The sequence below is a fragment of the Sphaerodactylus townsendi genome, linkage group LG07 (genome assembly GCF_021028975.2).
Source record: "Sphaerodactylus townsendi isolate TG3544 linkage group LG07, MPM_Stown_v2.3, whole genome shotgun sequence".
In the NCBI taxonomy this organism is placed as follows: domain Eukaryota; kingdom Metazoa; phylum Chordata; class Lepidosauria; order Squamata; family Sphaerodactylidae; genus Sphaerodactylus; species Sphaerodactylus townsendi.
In genome coordinates this window covers 63,808,092-63,826,773 of record NC_059431.1, presented here as the reverse complement: position 1 = coordinate 63,826,773, position 18,682 = coordinate 63,808,092, and the positions used below count along the sequence as shown (strand labels likewise).

The window sequence follows — 18,682 nt, the reverse complement described above, 5'->3', positions numbered from 1 at the left end:
CACCTCTCAAAGCAGTTAACAAAATCATTGAAATTACAATGATAGAAAATAAATTCCTATGCAAAGACACTAAGGAGCAGGGATTTTTTTTTAATGCAAAAGTAATTTTCCTTATTCTATCAGGTTTATGTACTCATTCATACATCTATGTTTTCATTCAGCAGCAAGCACCCTTGCTGTCTCAACTTAGCTCAAACACTTTGAGCATATGAATACCTCAACTCTTTTATTCCTTCCCAAAGTACTGTCAGCATGCATTTGTCCCCCTATGACCCTTTCAACTGGCTGTCACTTCTGAACACACTCCAACCATAAAGTTCTAGCCCATTTCCATCTAAGGTACCTGGACCAGTTAGCTGACTCCCCTGAGAAATTAGACATTCTGAGCTGGATGTTTTTCAGTTCCTGTTCGCTTTCCCCGCAGAATGTAGTTTTGAAAATCTGTTCTGCAATCTTTGAAATATTAAGTCAATTAGTTTGGTCCCATTTTGGTTCAACTGGGAGTCTTGTCTTTCGTGTCACCTTGTTCCAAACAATGCCTACCGCCTAATAGTGCAATCCAAAGCAGGTCTACTCAGAAGCCTACAAAGAGATATTCAATGAGGCTTTCTCCTCGAAAAATGTTATTAGGATTGCACTTTAACACCTTTTCCCACTACCACCATCTCATCTGTGTACTGAAACCCCTAATCTTTGGCTGGCCTTGAATGAGGAATAGGCAACATTTCTGAAAAAGCCATCTTGCAGGTTGTAGCCTTTAGCTTTCTACCTTACATTTTTTTCCAGGCTCACATGACTTCAGTTAACAATATCGTTGGTGACAGTGCATACTGAGCACTATTTTTAATCTATTTTCTACCAGACTATATGTAAATCATAATACCTATAATATTTGTTCCGGACAGGCATGTCACTAGGCTGTCAATATACCCACCACAGGCCCATTTCTCTATATTGGTAAAGTTCAACTGTCCATTAGCCAGTTTCCTTTCACAATCCCCAGAGTAGCATCCTTGATGTGAAAAGATATTACTTCACCATAAGAGGAAAAAAACTTTTCTAAAGGATTGTTATCCCTGACAGCAGAAGAACTGGCCCTATGGAAGCAAGATGCCTCTAGCAAGTCCTTGAAATTTCATCCATATACTTCTTAGGTCCCTTCTGCACAGCAAATGCATAATGGATTGCAGTCGGGATAAAGTAACCAATTTTCCTGTTTTCACATTCACATGCATCCATGCAGGCAGCGATTGGAGCCCATAGAAACTATCTGGGTTGCTGTTGCATCTTTACATGGAGATGCATCTCTTTTTTTAGTTTGCTTCCCACTGATTGCTTCATTATGCAGGCATGCACAAATGAACCCCCACAGTCATGCTGATATCTCACTATATGACTATCTGCACCTGCGTAGCTATGCAGATGTAAGCCACGTTTTTTTAAAAAGGAAAATGAAGGCGAATAAAGGGCATCCCGCCATTTGCTCACAAGCGGCTGCAACCTGGGATTTTTGAAAATACTCATCAGTAGCGTGATTCTCAAAAAAATCGGTTTGGGGAAAATACAGTACAGTGCAGACTCATTTTAGGGGCGGGATCTGTATGTAGTTCCCCTCCCCCCAAAACAGGTTTTTTACCATCCTACACCTGTATTTATTGGCTTGTATGGAACAGGCCTCAGCTTTCCCAGGTCACACACTTTTCCATGATATGAATATTTTCTATGAGCTAACAACTGGTTCCACTGAGCACACTAAAAAACTTCTACACAACAGGGAGACAGTAATATATATACTAGAGATCTCCAGCATTCAGCTGACTTTGAACTTCATGACAGATTTTTTCCCCTTTTAACTTGAAACTAATGTGTTTGTTTGGAGCTGCATAGTTATCCAACAATGACAGAGGCAAATTCTAGAGCCCTGATTTCCTTCCTTGTTGCTGAACTTATACAGTTGCTTAATTTCTACCTTTTATTAGATGCTTTGTCACTGTGGCACTTCCTTGCAGAGGCTCTTTGCTGGCAAGTTAGTGCTAATTAGATACCTATGGCGAAAGATGCATCCTCATGTGCCAGCCCATCACCGAAGTTGGGACTAAGTTATAAAACAGCTCATAAAACAGGGAGTGTGAACTGGTACTATGTCCATTGAATGATGAGTTCAATGGGGGAAATGATTTAGGGAATGACGAATAGGTTAGCTGGGTCTTTTTGGAAGCCCCATACTACTCAGACTTAAAACTTTGAAGTTACCTATGAGAATAGCAGATAAAATGAAATAGCTGGAATGGACTGAGTGAGGCAGGTGAGTTTGGCTGGGAGTCCCACTAGGGAAATTGTATAATAGGTGGAGTTGGGGTACAGCTATGAGCCCTCTTACATTTGGGGCCATGATGAACGGGGGCTACCCAGATATTTATTATTTGTTTATTTAAAATATTTACATCTAACACTCTCCAGAAACACTATATTGCTTTCAAGATGAAAAACGCCAAGGTATTTAAGGGCTAGTTTAGATGTTATCCAGGATCATGTAGTCCCAACATTATATTATACGTGCGGATGGAATACATGATGGGGTGGCACTACAGAAGGACATACCCATTATAACCTGTCAGTTCTCCTATGCCAGGGGTAGGGAACCTGCGGCTCTCCAGATGTTCAGGAACTACAATTCCCATCAGCCTCTGTCAGCCTCTGGTAGGGGCTGATGGGAATTGTAGTTCCTGAACATCTGGAGAGCCGCAGGTTCCCTACCCCTGTCCTATGCAAACTCCGACCCAGGACTGTATTCTCTTAGTTCTGGTTTCACAGACCATTTGCAGGGAGCATTAAAAGCTGGTGGGAGATGCATTTCCAGGAAAAAAGTGAACAGATTGGGAGAAGAATTATGCATTCCTTCCAGATTGCTCTCCTTTCCTCCCATTCCTACTTTGGTATAAAGAAGGACCCCATGTTTTCCTTATAGTTTTTAGCTTGGTCCATTTGTTCAATCAATCAATATTTTTTATTGGCATAGACAAAAAGATAAAATTTACAATAGAAGTGTGAAATGAAGATAAAACAGGCTAGTAGTTTAGTTCAGCAGATATTAGGTCGGGCCGGTTGGGCCAATACCAGAAATTTTGCGACATCCAGAGTCCTCTGAGGGAATCGATCACAGAGCAGGAAGTAGGTCTTGGCCTTGTTTGAAGAGAAGGGACAGTTCCGGATGTGAGGGTTGATATATAGACTTCTAAATGGACAATAGAAGTCACAGTTGAGGAGAATGTGTTCAACCAATGGCCTTTTGGGAACATGGGCAAGTTCGCATGTTGTAAGGAATCTGTAGGAATCAGCCACTTGAGTTTGCTGAAGGAAGTGCATTCAGTTGGGCAAGCATCAGAGTTTTCTCTGAATATGGTGAGGATATGTTGGCAAAATACGATGGTAATCCCCTGTTGGGGGAGAACTGGAATGAAGCCTATGGATATAATGTCTTTCATGTAGTGAGGAGAATGAATTTGAGTTTCTATATCGGTTAACCTTTGAGTCAAGAGTTTGATAATTTGTGGTTTGCCCATATTGTCAAAAAAGGCCAATGAGAAGTCCAAGGAATTTATTTTGGTGGTTATCAAGGAGCTCCATGCTGAAATAAATGTATCAGACAACATCCAATTTGTTATGCTATTGGGTTTGGAGCAAAAGTGCAAGCGTAGCCAGTATTTTAGTGAAAGTAGCCAAATCCAAGTCTCAAGAAAATTCGAGCCTGTTTCAGACCATGAAGAATAGTATGAAACCCAGTTAGGGACACCTAGGAGTTTGTGTAAAAAGCTTGACTGTATCTTCTCAAGGGGTTTTAGAGAACAGTTTAACCATATAAAGCCTTTGATATCAGTCTCGCTCTAAAAACTTGCATAGCAGCTGGAACGCATTGCCCTCCCTTGACATGGAAAAATCATCTTATTGCTGCTGCATTTTGGTTAGCTGAAGAAAAAAATTGAGTATAACGCACATTCCATTTGAGATTATGTTGGAAGTGGATACCTAGATAGTTGAAATTTTTTACTTGGTCAATATGGTTATTGTTTATGGTCCAGGACGATGGTTTCCATGGCTTAGAGAAGACCAAGATTTTGGATTTCTTGTAATTGATGGTTAGTTGATCAAGGTCACAGTAGGAGGCAAAAGCATGTAAAAGGCGTTTCAGCCAGAGGTGGGATCCAACCAGTTCTCACCACTTCTCTAGAAGTGGTTACTAATTTTTTCTGAGCGCCGAGAAGGGGTTACTAAAGCAATCTCCCTGCCCAATAGGGACTGGAGGTGCGTGTGTGCGGCGCCGCCACTGTTTGAATCCCACCACCATCGGAACCTGTTATTAAATTTTTTGGATCCCACCACTGGTTACAGCCCTACCTTAGTGTGGGAAAGGAGAACTGTATCGTCGGCATACAGTAGTGCGGTTAGAGAAGCTTTTCGTTCCATTTGTTCATAGGGCTAAAGTTGCCAGAGCGCTTGAATCACGAGCAAAATTTCTCATGTACAAACTCTTTGTTGAATTGGAGCAAAGTCAAACTAGGGAAAATGAACCAGAAGAAAATAAGTCCTATTTTGTATGCATTACATCTTGTCACTTGCCAGAAACTTTTATTGGGCAAAAATATCTTCTTTACCACATATAATCTGCAATGATTCAATAAAAGGCCAGCAAAACTATTTTTAATGCCACAATCATAAGGTTTAATACTATGAATGCATTCAGGACTGCCTCAGGGAAAGCAAATCCACATCCGGAAACCCAATGGCTGGTCATTTGTGCCAGTTGCTGACTGAGCAAAGTGGCTTGGAGAAGTCAAACTAATTAGCTAATCACATGCATGCCTAGAAATTGCCAGTATTTGTCTTTTAGTACTGCAGCACATATACTCTATTCTACTCTGTCAATATGAGAGAAAAGGGGTTAACAGCAGCAGTACTCCTGGGAAATCCTTGGTTGTGCTAACATAAAAACTAGTCTTTAATATTAGGTTTCAGTACCAGTGAATTACTGTATGGCCTTGGACAATCCATGTAAACCTCCTGTGCCTGTGTTTCAATGATCACATGGGTGAGAAGATAAAGCTATCTGGATTCTTTAAAGAAATAGGATATGAAAGTCTTAACATGTTGGCAGCAACTCATTGCAGTAGGTTTGGCTCCTGCCTCATGCTATAAAATAACAGAAAGGCTGTCCTGACATACTGTGAGTAAATGATATTTATGTATGTAATGTGTTTGTATCCCACTTTCACAGGACTCAAATTAGCATATAGAAGGTCTCTAGAAGGATTCCAAATAAGGTAATGACTAGACTCAGGCCTGCTTAACTTGAGGTAAGCAACCATATGAGCAATTCCCTTCTTACTAATCATTTATGTCTTAGATAGGTGAAGTTATTAACACCAGGCTCTGTGATCTGACAGTGCTCAAATAGCAAATGGCACTGAATCTAAAATGATAAAGAATCTTGCTGAACGTTGAAGACTCATGAATTCATTGTAGCATATGCTTTTCTGAGCCAGAGCTTGTTCATCAATTGCATTCAGTTGGCAGAGAGACATATACCCAAAACCACAAATAGTAGATGTGGGAGGATTATTATTATAGATGATTAAGAAGGTCCAGTTTCTCCTACCAAGGAGTTTAACATTACTGCAGAGCACTGGTGACAACAAGGCCAAGTAACCATACACTCAGAGTGGTTGTGGGCTATAGTTGATAAACTAACAAGACAGGATGAATCTGAACACTGTACATAAACTTCCTGATTAAATTCATATATGATAGTAACAAATCTGCCCATGAATTCCAAGTCAGCAGCTTCTTGCTGAAATCTCTCTGAACGTTTTCTGCTGAAATACATTCCCACTTTACTCCACCTCCCATAATAAATAAACCGTTTTGTGTTCACTCTCTGTTCTCCTACAGGGTATTAAAGACCAAAAAAGTAATAATTGGGTCTATCAAGGCAGTGGAAGAGTATACCTTAGGGACTCCATTACAATTTGCATCCAGGGTGGCTAGCTGTAAATAGTCCCAGAACTGCCAGTCCAACAAATAAACATTACTTTTTGGCCTCTTTCACATGTGCACTTGGTGTTGTGATTGAGGAGTCTGCTGTGGGGCAGGTGTATGTGTGTTAACTGTTGTCTAGTTGCTTCTGACTTATGGAAACACTTTTAATAATAATGACCTACAAAATGTCTTATCATTAATAGCCTTCCTGAGGTCTTGCAAACTGAGGGCTGTAGCTTCCTTGACTAAGTCAATCCATCTTCTGTTGGGTCTTCCTCTTTTTCTGCTGCCTTCAACTTTTCCTAGTGTTGAAGTCTTTTCTAGTGACTCTTGTCTTGTCATAATTTGCCCAAAGTATGATAGCTTCAGTTCAGTCATTTTAGCTTCTAGGTAGACTTCAACCTTGCTTTGATCTAGAATGATCCATTGGACACTTACTGTGAAGGGGCCTTCTCCTGGTAGGCTAGGAGGACATCTTCAGTGGGTGATTCCTCACCCCATTATCAGGGAAGCAGGAACAAGTTTTCTGCAACTTCCTGTCAGAGGGTCGATGGCCATCTTCCGTCAGTATTCTCCTGACAAAGCAGTAGTCAACAGAACAGAACAGGAAGGAAGGAACTTGATAGAACAGTACAACAGGTACACAAAACATAGCAGAAAACATGAACATAGGCTCCTAGCATAACCCGGAACAAGTGTTCTATGTAACTACAGCAGGTAGAAATCTTGGACCCATAATAAGGACTAATGATGATCAAGAGAGGGCCAAGATGTCCTCCTAGCATACCAGAAGGCTCCTTCATGGTAAGTGTCCAATGGACTGTTCTCCTGGAGGCGGAGGACATCTTGACTGGGACCTCCCAGAGTAGTGTCCCCAAATTGGGAGGGATCATCTTAGTCCTCAATAATGTGCTCCAAGACCCTCTTGCCAAAGAGAGTTTCAGCAGAGGCCCAGGATTGTAGTTTGTAATGTTTGACAAATTTGATTTGATTTTAATTTTAATTTATATACCGCTCTCCCCTGGAGGGCTCATAATGTTGTATGGTACCCATAATAAATAACAACAACATATCAATACAATAGGACTAAGCATAACAACAACATCATAATGTTGCATGATACAACATAATAAATAACAACAGCATATCAATACTTTAGGACTAAGCATAACAACATAATAACAAATGATGAGGCAGATGCCCAAATGGCAGCTCTACAAATGTCCTCTATTGAAACGTTCTTCCTGAGTGCTGCATTGGTGATGGCACTTTGGATGGAATGAGCTGTGATGCCAGTAGGCACAGGAACATTAACCGCTTTGTGAGCCTCAATAATGCACACTTTCAAAGCCGAGCTGACTGCCGCTTTGGACATTTGGAGACCCAAGTTTGGAGGGGTAACATTAATGAAAAGGCTCTTAGACCGACTGACAGTTTCAGATCAAATGATGAACGCCTTGAGTGCTCTACGCATGTCCAAATTGTGCTACAGCTTTTCTCTGGGGTGCGAAGGATTAGGACAAAAGTTTGGCACTACGATTTCCTGTCTCAGATTGAAGTTGGAACTCGCCTTGGGCTTGAATGTCGGGTCAGGCCTAAGCACTACCCTGTCGTTATGAAATATACAGAGGTTCAAACGAACTGATAATGCCTTCAATTCTGACAACCTCCTGGCCAATGTGATTGCAATCAAAAACAGGAGTTTCATCCTGAGCCATCGTAGAGGGATAGTTTGGACTGGCTCGAAGGGAGGATGGGTGAGTGCCAAAAAGACCACGAGTAACCTCCAAGAAGGGATTCTGTGAATTTGTGGTGGTTGTAGTTGGACTCCTTTTAAAAATCTGATGATGTCCAGGTGTCGGGAGGCTGGAAACCCATGGAAACAAGGCCACATAGTAATTCGAGTCACAATCTGTTGTCGCAGAATCGCACTGCAGAGGCCTGAGTCAAAGCCATTCTGTAGGAACTCAAGCACCAATTATATTGGTCTTCTGGTGAGATGTGTTTTCTTCTACACCACCTAACAAAGGCCTTCCAAGAGGAATTGTAGATTCTGGTGGTGGAAGGTTGGCACAAAGCCAGGAAAGTGGAGGTAACCTCTTCCGAAAAATCTTTGCTTAGCAGTTGTTTACGCTCAATAACCAGGTAGTCAAGCTGAGCCGTTCTGGCTTCGGGTGTCACAAGGGCCCTTGGGACAGGAGGTCTGGAATGTTCAGTAGATGGAAGGGAGGTTTCACTGCCAGTTCCTGGATGGTTGAGAACCATGAGCAGTGTGGCCAAAACGGAGCCACCAGGATGACTGTTGCTTCTTCTGTGATGTTCTTTGGAAGCAGTTTTGGAAGTATCGTGGTCAGTGGGAAGGCGTACAAGAGGCCCAGGAGCCAGCATAGTAGTAACTCAAAATCACAAAGACGTGTGCAACAGACAAATCCAGAGAGGGTGGCACACAGGCAGGGTAATTCTTTTATATAATATAATAATTTCGCATATTTTCAATTTTCCATAAACAAAATGTTTTCATTCATATTTCATTAATTCAAATTTTCTAATCATAGCCTAATATATACAACAAATTTAATCAGTCATAAGTAATAAGTGAATTAATGTTCATATATTCATCACCGCAGCCTCCACTGCCGGTTCTCTTCTTGAGTACAAATTAATGTTCATACATTCACATTTAAACCGTAGTTAATTAATATCACCGCAGTAAATTTTGTATACTGGTACACAACAAGCGTAGTTCCTTATTAAGACAAAGAGCTGTACTGTGTGACGAGGACTGTAATAATGTCTGAAGTTAATGTTATTTATCAATAGATTTTATAATGGATTTACAATTTATATTATATTTTTGTATAAATGGAATGCTATGTATTCACATGTATTCTGTTCTTAAACTATTGGCTGGCCTAAAGACCGTAATAAATATCTAATATCTAATATCACCGCAGTCTCCACTGCCGGTCCTCCTCTTGAGTAAGAACGGACGGTCAAAGAAGCCGAATCCTCTCTCGTCGCATACTGCTGTAATGGGGAAACTCCGTCCATTTTTGAATGCCTCTCCTGAGTTTATTTATATATTCAAGTTCATTCAAAAATAAGATTCGAACGCATTCGCGTAATTGCGTTTTCAAAGAATATCTTCATCAGTGGGATCTTTCATAAATTTTTAACTGCCATATAGTTGTTTACCTATAATAAATTTGTACTTTTATATTATTGACCAAATCACTGTTCGTTACAAATATATCATAACAGAATCAATCATTATTACAATTATACCATCATACAATCACTACTTACAATGAGTGGTCTTGCTTCTAATGTAACATAATGGCTAGTACATTCTTTCTGAATGGAGATAACATCCTTACTAATACTACATTTCTACATTCTCTATAGGTGTGAGAGGATAATTCATGTTCTGGGTTTTAATTAAGATGACAGCTGAAATCAAGTTCCTTATTCAGTCTTAAGATATGACTTTGGAAACGAAAAATGAATCTATTCTCCTCCTGTAAAATAAATTTGTTCATATCCATGGATCACACAGTCCAAGCCAAGACATGTTCTGCATACAAACTGAAGAGATAGGCAGGGGCGTACCTAGGCAAACTGGCGCCCGGGGACAAAACCTGAGTTTGGTGCCCCCCCGCCCGGCGAATGGGCGGCCACCCTCCCCCACCATGACCAAACAATGATTTTTTGCACCAGCTCACAAAACACCTCCCACTCCCATCAAAACATACATGGCTCTCTCCCCACCAACTCTTTTCCTAATTTCCTAATCACAACAACCCTATGAGGTAGGTTGTTAGCCTGAGAAACAACTCCAAGCCAGTGCAAGTCGGTATTAAGCATGTAAATCTCTCACAAATCACCCTCAGAAAAAACATTTACCAAACAAATGTCAGCATCATCTCTCACAAAACACCTCCAGTGGAATCCACCCCCAAACAGCATCACTTTCAATGGTGCTTAAACTAGGGAGCTCAGATTCTTCTTTTAAATCTACCTTAAAGGGAGAATCTGGGGTCCCCGGTTAAAACAAAATGGAAAGTGATGCTGTTTGGGGGTGGATTCTCCCCCACCCTGAAACAGCATCACTTTTGAGGGTTGGAGATTCAGATGAAACAAATAGCAGATTCAGCTGGAATCTGGGCAAATTTGGGCACATTCGGACAAAAATTGTCCAATTATGTCCTGCCCAAATATGAACAAATGTGAATGCAAGGTATTTGGGTTTTGGGGGGGTATTTTTGGTGTTTTTTCAACCTGCAGGGAGCGCATTTTTAAAGCTAGCGGCACCATGATTTCAGGGCATCATCCAGAGACTGCCCTGATGATACCACCCGAGTTTGGCGATGTTTGGTTCAGGGGCAGCAAAGTTATGGACGCCAAAATGGAATGCCCCCATCCCCATTGTTTTCAGTGAGAGCTAACCTGAGATGGGGGCTACCCATTTGAGGGAACATAACTTCACCAAACTTGGGTGGCATCATAAGAATAGTTAACAGATGATACCTTGAAATTTTGGTGTCACTAGCTTTAAAAATACATCCCTTCCAGGCACCCCAAGAAATTTGCCCAAGGTTCTTTGTTTTGCAGTGACTTTGCTCCATTGTAGCTAATGAGGAGTTTCTGAGGCAGGCTGCACATTTTTGAAGATAGAGGCAGCAGACTTTCAAGGTGGCTCCAAGAGGCCTTGAGTAATAGCATCCAAGCTTGTTGAGCTTTGCTTCTGGAGTGGGGGGGGGGAGTTGAGAGAGTTCTGAGAGAACTCAGACCACAGGCTTTCATGTGCAGGAGCAGGGAAACAAAATAAGCCTTTTGGGGGCCCATAAAATTGAACCCCCAGAAGCAAATTTGGGTGGTACCACCAAATTTGGGTGGTATCATCAGGACAGTCTCTGGATGATACCCTGAAATTTTGGTGCCGCTAGCCTTAAAAATGCGCCCCCTGCAGGCTGGAACTTGAAAAACACTTAAAAAATTTAAAAACACACAAACAACCCTGAAATGTTGGCGCCCCCCCATGTGACCAAATGGGGGGCGCCCGGGGACATAGGGTACCCCCCGTCCCTAGGCAGGAACGCCACTGGAGATAGGGAGATAAAATGCATTCTTGTCAGACATCTTTGCCAATTGGAAACCATTCTGTTTCTCCATATTTTGTCCTAATAATAGCCTCTTGTCCAGAGTTGGGTAAATAGTCCTCAGTTAATCCTCAAATCAATATTCTGTGTGGGGGTTTGCTCTCTAAAAACATTATAGTGGTTGCTCCTGCCACCTCAGATCATCACAGTACTTATATTTTTTTCCCTCCCTGGTAATTCAGGTTTATTAAATTTGTGCCCACACACTTTCTTTTGATCAAAGAAGCCTTCCTCTTAATATTGATTATGACTCAGTTTTGCTACAAACATAGCTTAGAGGTCAGACTTTTTGTGCTCATGAAGCACTTTTCTCTGGGTGTGTGGGTATTTCATGCAAACAGAAAAGCTGTAACATGCCAAGTATGTGTGTTTCACAGATTTGTCTATTGAAAAAGTGAGGGCTGCATTGTAGGGCAGCCAGGAGTCTCTCCTGTTTGCCTGATTTGATGGTGAAGGCAGTTCTTGGCTCTGTCAGATAGGCCAAGCACCAGTAACTGAGGCCTTTATAGGGGTAGCTGTCAAAAACAATCAAAATAAATACAAAATAGTCACACAAGAATATAATGATAACAACGAGAACAAATTTGTCCAAATGAACTGTACAATAAAAAGAAGGGATTCAGAGTTTTGAAGGCAGAGTCTTGGGGCTGAATCCAAACAAGATGGAGGTGCTGTGTGTCAGTGGGCCTTGGGTCAATGAAAGGGGGAGATATCCTGTACTTGACAGGGCTGTATTGTTCTGGAAGGGACAAGTGGAAGTGATAGCCAGGAGTGCCTATTCCCAATTCCAGCAGGTTTACGAGCTACAGCCCCTTCTGGACAGAGATAATCTGGCAACAGTAATCCACACTCTGGTAACCTCCAGATGGTACAACTGTAATGCACTTTACTTGGGACTGCCTTTGAAGATGGTTCAGAAGTTTCAGCTAGTGAAATGATAACATATTTGTCCAAATGAATTATACAATAAAAAGAAGGGATTCAGAGTCTTGAAGGCAGTCTTCCTTCTTAGTACACTGCTGGCAATTTGCTTTTGCATATCCATATCACTGGTACCTTTAAAGCCCTTCACAACTTACATCCATGAAATCACCACCTATCATATATGTCCCCAAGACTGCTCCAGTTATCATAGGTACCTACCCTCCCCAATTAGATCGTTTAAAACTGTCGTTTGCAATTTCTCTGTGGGTACAGTAAGATTTCCAAGTATGGGTGGGGAAATATCTGGAGATTTTGGAACCTGGAGAGGGTAGAATTTGGGGACAGGAGGGACCACAGCAGGATACAATGCCATAGAGTTCTCCTTCCAAAGCAGCCATTTTGTCCAGGGGAATTGATCTCTGTTGTCTGCAAAACAGTTGTAGTAGCAGATATCCAGACACTACCTGGACACTGGCAAATCCTTGCTGTGCAGAGGGCTTCTAGAGCATGTACAGCAGGTACCTTCCTTGTATGTTTTGAACACTCTGTAAAGCAAAGCCTTTTCACCATGCCTTCAGATGTCTATGAATGAAGGTTCTGCTTCCTCCTATTTGTATTTTTCTTTTGCTCAGGTAATAATGTATTTGTTTGTAAATTTATGTTAGCCATTTTGATTTCTACTGATGGGGAGAAAAACAGGATGTGAATATTTTAAATAAGTAGTAGTTGCCACTTTTGTTTCTGCTGAAGCTGCACTGTTTGCAAAGGGCAGATCCAGCCTTGTTGAACTTGGCTGAGAGTAGGTCCTATGTGACAGTTCACAGATGCAACTCATGGTATTTGCTGGGCAAGAGCTTGGGGTTTATTTTACTTTAATTTTTAACATGCCACAATGAGCAGGACTTTGTGATTGGGTGTGGTATACCCAAAGCAAATGCATGTTTAGATTTGTATATGCTATTAACACTGTATAACTGCTTCTGTAAGCACCACTGGCAGCTAAAACTTACTGAAAGCAGCTGAGACAATGTGAGTTTTTTTGCTGTCCTGCATAAATTAAACTATCTGGTTGTCATAGTACATGCTGAACAGCAGAAGCATAACACATTAGATCAGGGGTAGGGAACCTGCGGCTCTCCAGATGTTCAGGAACTACAATTCCCATCAGCCCCTACCAGCATGGCCAATTGGCCATGCTGACAGAGGCTGATGGGAATTGTAGTTCCTGAACATCTGGAGAGCCGCAGGTTCCCTACCCCTGCATTAGATGATCAAAGGCAAACTGGGATACATTTAATTTTTAATTTCATTATCTTAACTACCCCTTTCCTGTCCTTTTACATTTAATGTAGATTAAAATATTACATGCAGGTTCCTGGGCACCGAGTCTCACTTTTTGTGTAACCACACTGAAAAAGTGGAATTTTTTTTTTAAAAAAAACGTGTGTGTGTGTGCACATCCAAGGGGGTGACTTTTCTTCTTCATTACATGATGGAGGCAGGTGTACTTCTAAGGCAGCTGCCTAGCCATAGTTTATCTCTCTGGTTCTGAAGGGCAACAATGCTTTTGTATCTCAAACTAATTTTCAACTGGATTTTTCTAGCATTGGGTGAACACATCATCAAAACACATCCTGCACCAAAATGTCCTGACAAAATAACAAAGATACATTATCTGCATAGCAATTACCAACTAGTACAGTGGTGGCGAACCTTTGGCACTCCAGATGTTATGGACTACAATTCCCATCAGCCCCTGCCAGCATGGCCAATTGGTTTTTGTGGAAGTTATAATACTTGTCCATTTCCAAATTAATTGGTAATCTAAGACTGATTTATTATGACTGCAGTTTTCCCCACTGTTGCTGTTTTAGTGAGCAATTTATGTATCAAGAATTGCTGTTGTGGTGTGCAAAATATTAGAACAGTATGTTATCCCCACAGGCAAATTCCTCCCTACTAATATGGAGAAGCCTGAGATATGCTACTATTTGTCTCTGTTTTATAAAATGACTACAGTAGTTCTTCTTGAACTGCAACCAAGAAGGAACGACCATTGGACTTACTCGAGAAGGGCCATTCTCCTTTTAGCAGAAAAGGACATCTGGGTAGTTCATCAGCAACCAATCAGGGAGGCAGGAACCTTAATTAGGACTTTTGCTTCACTAGCTGCTGGGGACCTCCCACGTCTGCTCCAGTTCTGGAGACTCCAATTAGCAGTATCAATTTCTGGAACATCACCAACAAGAGCCACGACTCTCCCCTAAGATAAACAGCTAAGAATGATTAGGGAGGAACACAAGCCCCCCAGAACAAAAGCAGGAAGAGTATGATCCCGAAACAACATACAAAGCAGCCAGGAAGCTGAACAATAAAACAGAAAAAACATCATATAATAAACAGCACAATTGCCTGATTGAGAAAAGATAATGACTACCTGGGAGGGCAGATGTCCTTTTCTGCTCAAAGGAGAATGACCCTTCACGGGTAAGTCCAATATTCATTCTCCATTTGAGCTCAAGGACATCTGGGTGACCTCCCTGAGCAGTGTCACCTCCTACAGGGTGGGGTTGATATCATCCCCTAATATGTGCTCCAGCACCCTTCTGCCATAACTGCCATCCAAAAAGCTGTATGCATTGAGTCTGTAATGTTTTATGAACTTAGAAAGGGAAGACCAGGTCGCTACTCTACATATCTCTTTTACTGGCTCATGATTATTGGGGGTTGGATGAAGCATTTCTCACAGAATGAGCTGTGATTCCCTTTGGGACTTGTATGAGCTGTGATTCCCTTTGGGTCTTTGTGTCTTGTATACCTCAGTGATGCATTCCTGTAGGCACTTGCTTATAGTTTGCATAGAGATCTTGGTATCTTTGTTAAGGTTGGTAACAGATATAAACAGGTCCTCAGACTGTCTGAATTCATATGTTCGGATGAGAAATGCTTTGAGCACCCAACAGACATCCAGCTTATGCCAATATATCTCTTTTGGATGATGAGGCTTAGCGCAGAAAGTTGGAAGGAAGATCTCCTGGTTCCTATGAAACACTGAATTGACCTTTGGGGTGAAGGTGGGGTCGGGTCTGAGAACCACCTTTTTCTTATGAAAGACAAAAAGGGAGGGTTTAACTGACAGCACTGACAGCTCTGACACCCTGATGTAATTGTGATGAGGAAGATCACCTTGAGCCTAAGGTACCTCAGGGAAACATCCATAATAGGTTCAAAGGGGGGACCAGTCAGTGCGTGAAGCACTGTATGAAGCTTCCAAGACAGGAAGTGATGGGTGCTGTGTGGTTTCCGGGCTGTATGGCCGTGTTCTAGCAGCATTCTCTCCTGACGTTTCGAGCAAGTGGAGTATATATATCTGTTGGAGTGTCCAGGGTGGGTGGAGAAACATTGTCTGTGAGTAACAAAGAAGGCAACCAGGTCAATAGTTGAGGGCATCTGAATAGAAGTATGAGTAACAATGAAGACTATAGCATGGGAGTAACACAGGAGATAGCAAGGTCACTGGTGGGAGCATCTGAATTTTCAGCATTTCAGATCCCTTGGAATTCCAGCTCATCTAGACTACAGATATCAGTTCCCCTGGAGAAAACAGATGTTTTAGAGGGTGGATTCTATGGAGGTTCCTATCCTCCCCAGGCTGACCCCCAAATCTGCAGGAGTTTCCCAAACTGGATCCGGCATCCCTTCCCCTCCATTCCTTACCATTGGCTGGGGGGCCTGGAACCCTAGAGCAATGAGCTAAACGCTGGAATGGAGGGGTGGAATAAAATAAGATTTTAACCTCGTGAAATATGTATGGTTATGAAACATTTATTTTTGCCTGTTATATTTACTTAGAAAGTCACATTGAGTTCAGTAGGGTTTACTACCAGGGAAAAGTGCCTGATAGTGGCCTTTATTTGCTACATTAATAATAAGTTCATGAGGTGAAGTCTGAATTTTTACACATTCCTCAAATCCGTTTAATGTATTTATTGGACATCAATCATAGGATCAGCAGTCATCATACACCCAAATCTGACAGTTTTAAAAAGTGAAAATTATTGAAATGTTAAAGCTGTATCACATTTTCATTCAACCATGAAACAGACTCAACCTTTTAAAAGGAACATCTTACTATATAATTGAGTAGCGTGTTCCCAATGATGAAACAAAGAAAGCGAAGGACTTTGGGAGATGTAGTCCAGAGGGTGCCATTCCTCATGTACAGAGGAGTAACATTACAACATCCAGACTTCTTCTTACTCAACCGGAAGCACTTCTTAAAGCTCTGAGGGCTGTTCTATTCCTTGCATGTTCAGTGTATGGTTAATGTATTTAGCCTGTATTGTTTTGGCTAATATATCTATTTTGATAAAAAGCTACATTTTCAGTTTTGATTTAAGATGCTCACAGTCTGATATCATCAGCCTTTGGAGCTGCAGGCTCAAAGACGTGTAGTACAATTCTTGCCTATTTTTTTTATCTGTTCCTTGCCTGAGCCAACTTTCCAGTAGAGGTCCTTGCAGGGCTGTCCTACTTCTCACCTGAGTCGACTCTTGAGTAAGAAAGCAGCAAGCCCACTGCCAGCAGCCAGGACTAAACAGGCCACACCACCCCAGCTGTTTGCTGGAGGGAGGGGGAAGGCTTTGCCACACCCAGGTGTGAGAGCAGGGCTGTGGGGTAAGGCCTCACCAGGCCCATCCTGAGTACTCCAGGCAAGCAACCAAGAATTCGGCTGGGGGGCAGAGGGAAGAGATAAAGAGAGAGTTGGAGTAGGGGCAGAAAGAACTTTCAAAGGAAGGGTGCCTATGGAGATGGAGAGAATGCTCCTCAACTTCACAGGCACCCTGCTGTCTCTCCTTGACAAAGCTGAGATGTTTGGGGGGGGGGCACAATTTTCATGTTCACACTGGGAACCATTTCCTGTAGGCATGCCCCATCCATGTCTCTTGCCCTGGGAGGATTAGTTTTCTAGAGCCCATTGTATTTTTTCACACAATGGGCTTTATTGCTAGAGTTGAACTGTTAGGGAAACTGATGCTGTTCAAATGCTTATCAGAAAGAACTGCCATGCATATAATGATAAAAGCCCGGTTTTTACTGTTCACCATCATTATTATCTCTCACTAAAATGTTCAGACATCACACAGCAAAAAATTAAACAAAAACAAAAATCCCTATGTCTGTCATAAACTCATTATTGAGCCATTGGCAATCCTGGCTGTAGTGAATATACTTGTATGATATATGAATTATCATACAATTCTTGTTGTGTTCAAATTTTCCATTTTTTGTGCACTTGAAAATATGTAACATGAAAAGAGTTTAAGAGAGAAAACAAAGGATTACATACCTACACTGTTATAATTATGATTCAGGAAATATTCTGAAAAAACCTTTTTCCAGTAGAGACAACAAAATACAACAGCCAATGTGCTGACTTGAAAAAAGCACACAAAATGACATCATTTTCTAGTCGCAGTTACTGTTTCCTATTGCTACAATAAAAGTTATGATTGGGAAGGGCTGCTTCATAACAAGCCTCATACCTTTAATGGCCATGACCAAGAACTTGTCATAGCAATATCCATACCTTTGGTTTTCAAACTGAGAGATGAATACTCCTAGTAAAGCAACAAGTTCATCACCAAGGTAACTGTTTTTGAGGAGCCAGGACTCCATCCATCTTAACCATTTTTCTCAGCCATTTTCAGTTGTAGTGTGTACAGTTTATAGTGCAAGTTTTAAATTTAAAGCATTGAACTGAATCTAAATAATAAAGTATCTTGTGAAACCATAATGATCCAATGTTGTTTAGTGGTTAGAGTGTCAAAAAAGGATTTGGGAAGCCAAGAGAGGATTCCTAAACAGGTCTACTCAGAATCCTATTGAGATCTATTCAGTTGGACTTTGTTCTGTGAAAAACATTTTTTGTATTGTATTGCCAGGTTTGGGCTAGTCACTCAGCCTCCCTCACAATGTTGTTATCAGGATAAAATGGAAGACTGTACACCATTTTAGGCCTTCATTGGTAAGAAGTGGGATATAAATATCTATTATAAATAAGCAAAGTCTAATTAATCTATTGAGGCATAAGCTTTCATGAGCTCAAGTCCACCTTGTTAGATGAACTTGTCCAGAAGTACAATGGAGATAACTTGATGAGCCTATAGTCCTCTGTGGGCCATTGCTAAGCTTCCTTTCTTAGTTTTGCCTTTGTGTGGCTTCTTACAGTAAACATGTAAAACGGTGGTCCTGAACCATTTTGAGCTTACGGGCACCTCTGGAATTCTGATGCAGGGTGCTGAGTGTCTGCAGCAGGAGATGCAGCCAACCACAAAATAGTAGGGATGGGAGTGAAGTTATTATGCATAACTTTAATAGTAGCTCTTCAATATTTTAGGCAGAAGCACTGTTTAACAAGATGCCTTTTTAAATTAGTACATTGTTTTAAGTTATTTTCTTGCAGGAATATCTTTCCGCAGTGATAGTAGCTGCTGCCAAAGCAATATATTGAAAAATCTGCACAGTCAACTTGGCAAAATTCCCATCTGGCTTGCCCACTTTTA

The 18,682-nt window shown here is 41.4% G+C and overlaps 1 protein-coding gene across 2 annotated transcripts in view; it reads right to left on the bottom strand.

Annotated features, from left to right (window-relative positions):
• Nucleotides 1-18,682, bottom strand: part of LYRM7 (LYR motif containing 7) — a 52,472-nt gene that overhangs the window by 8,290 nt on the left and 25,500 nt on the right. Inside the window, exon 7 of one of the 2 annotated variants that reach the window (XR_007245008.1) lies at nt 8,952-9,228. The exons of the other annotated variant lie outside the window; for it this stretch is intronic. The gene's annotated coding sequence lies outside the window, so the exon portion shown is untranslated. Of the gene's footprint in view, nt 1-8,951; nt 9,229-18,682 lie in introns of those variants that run through there. 2 annotated transcript variants of the gene reach the window in all.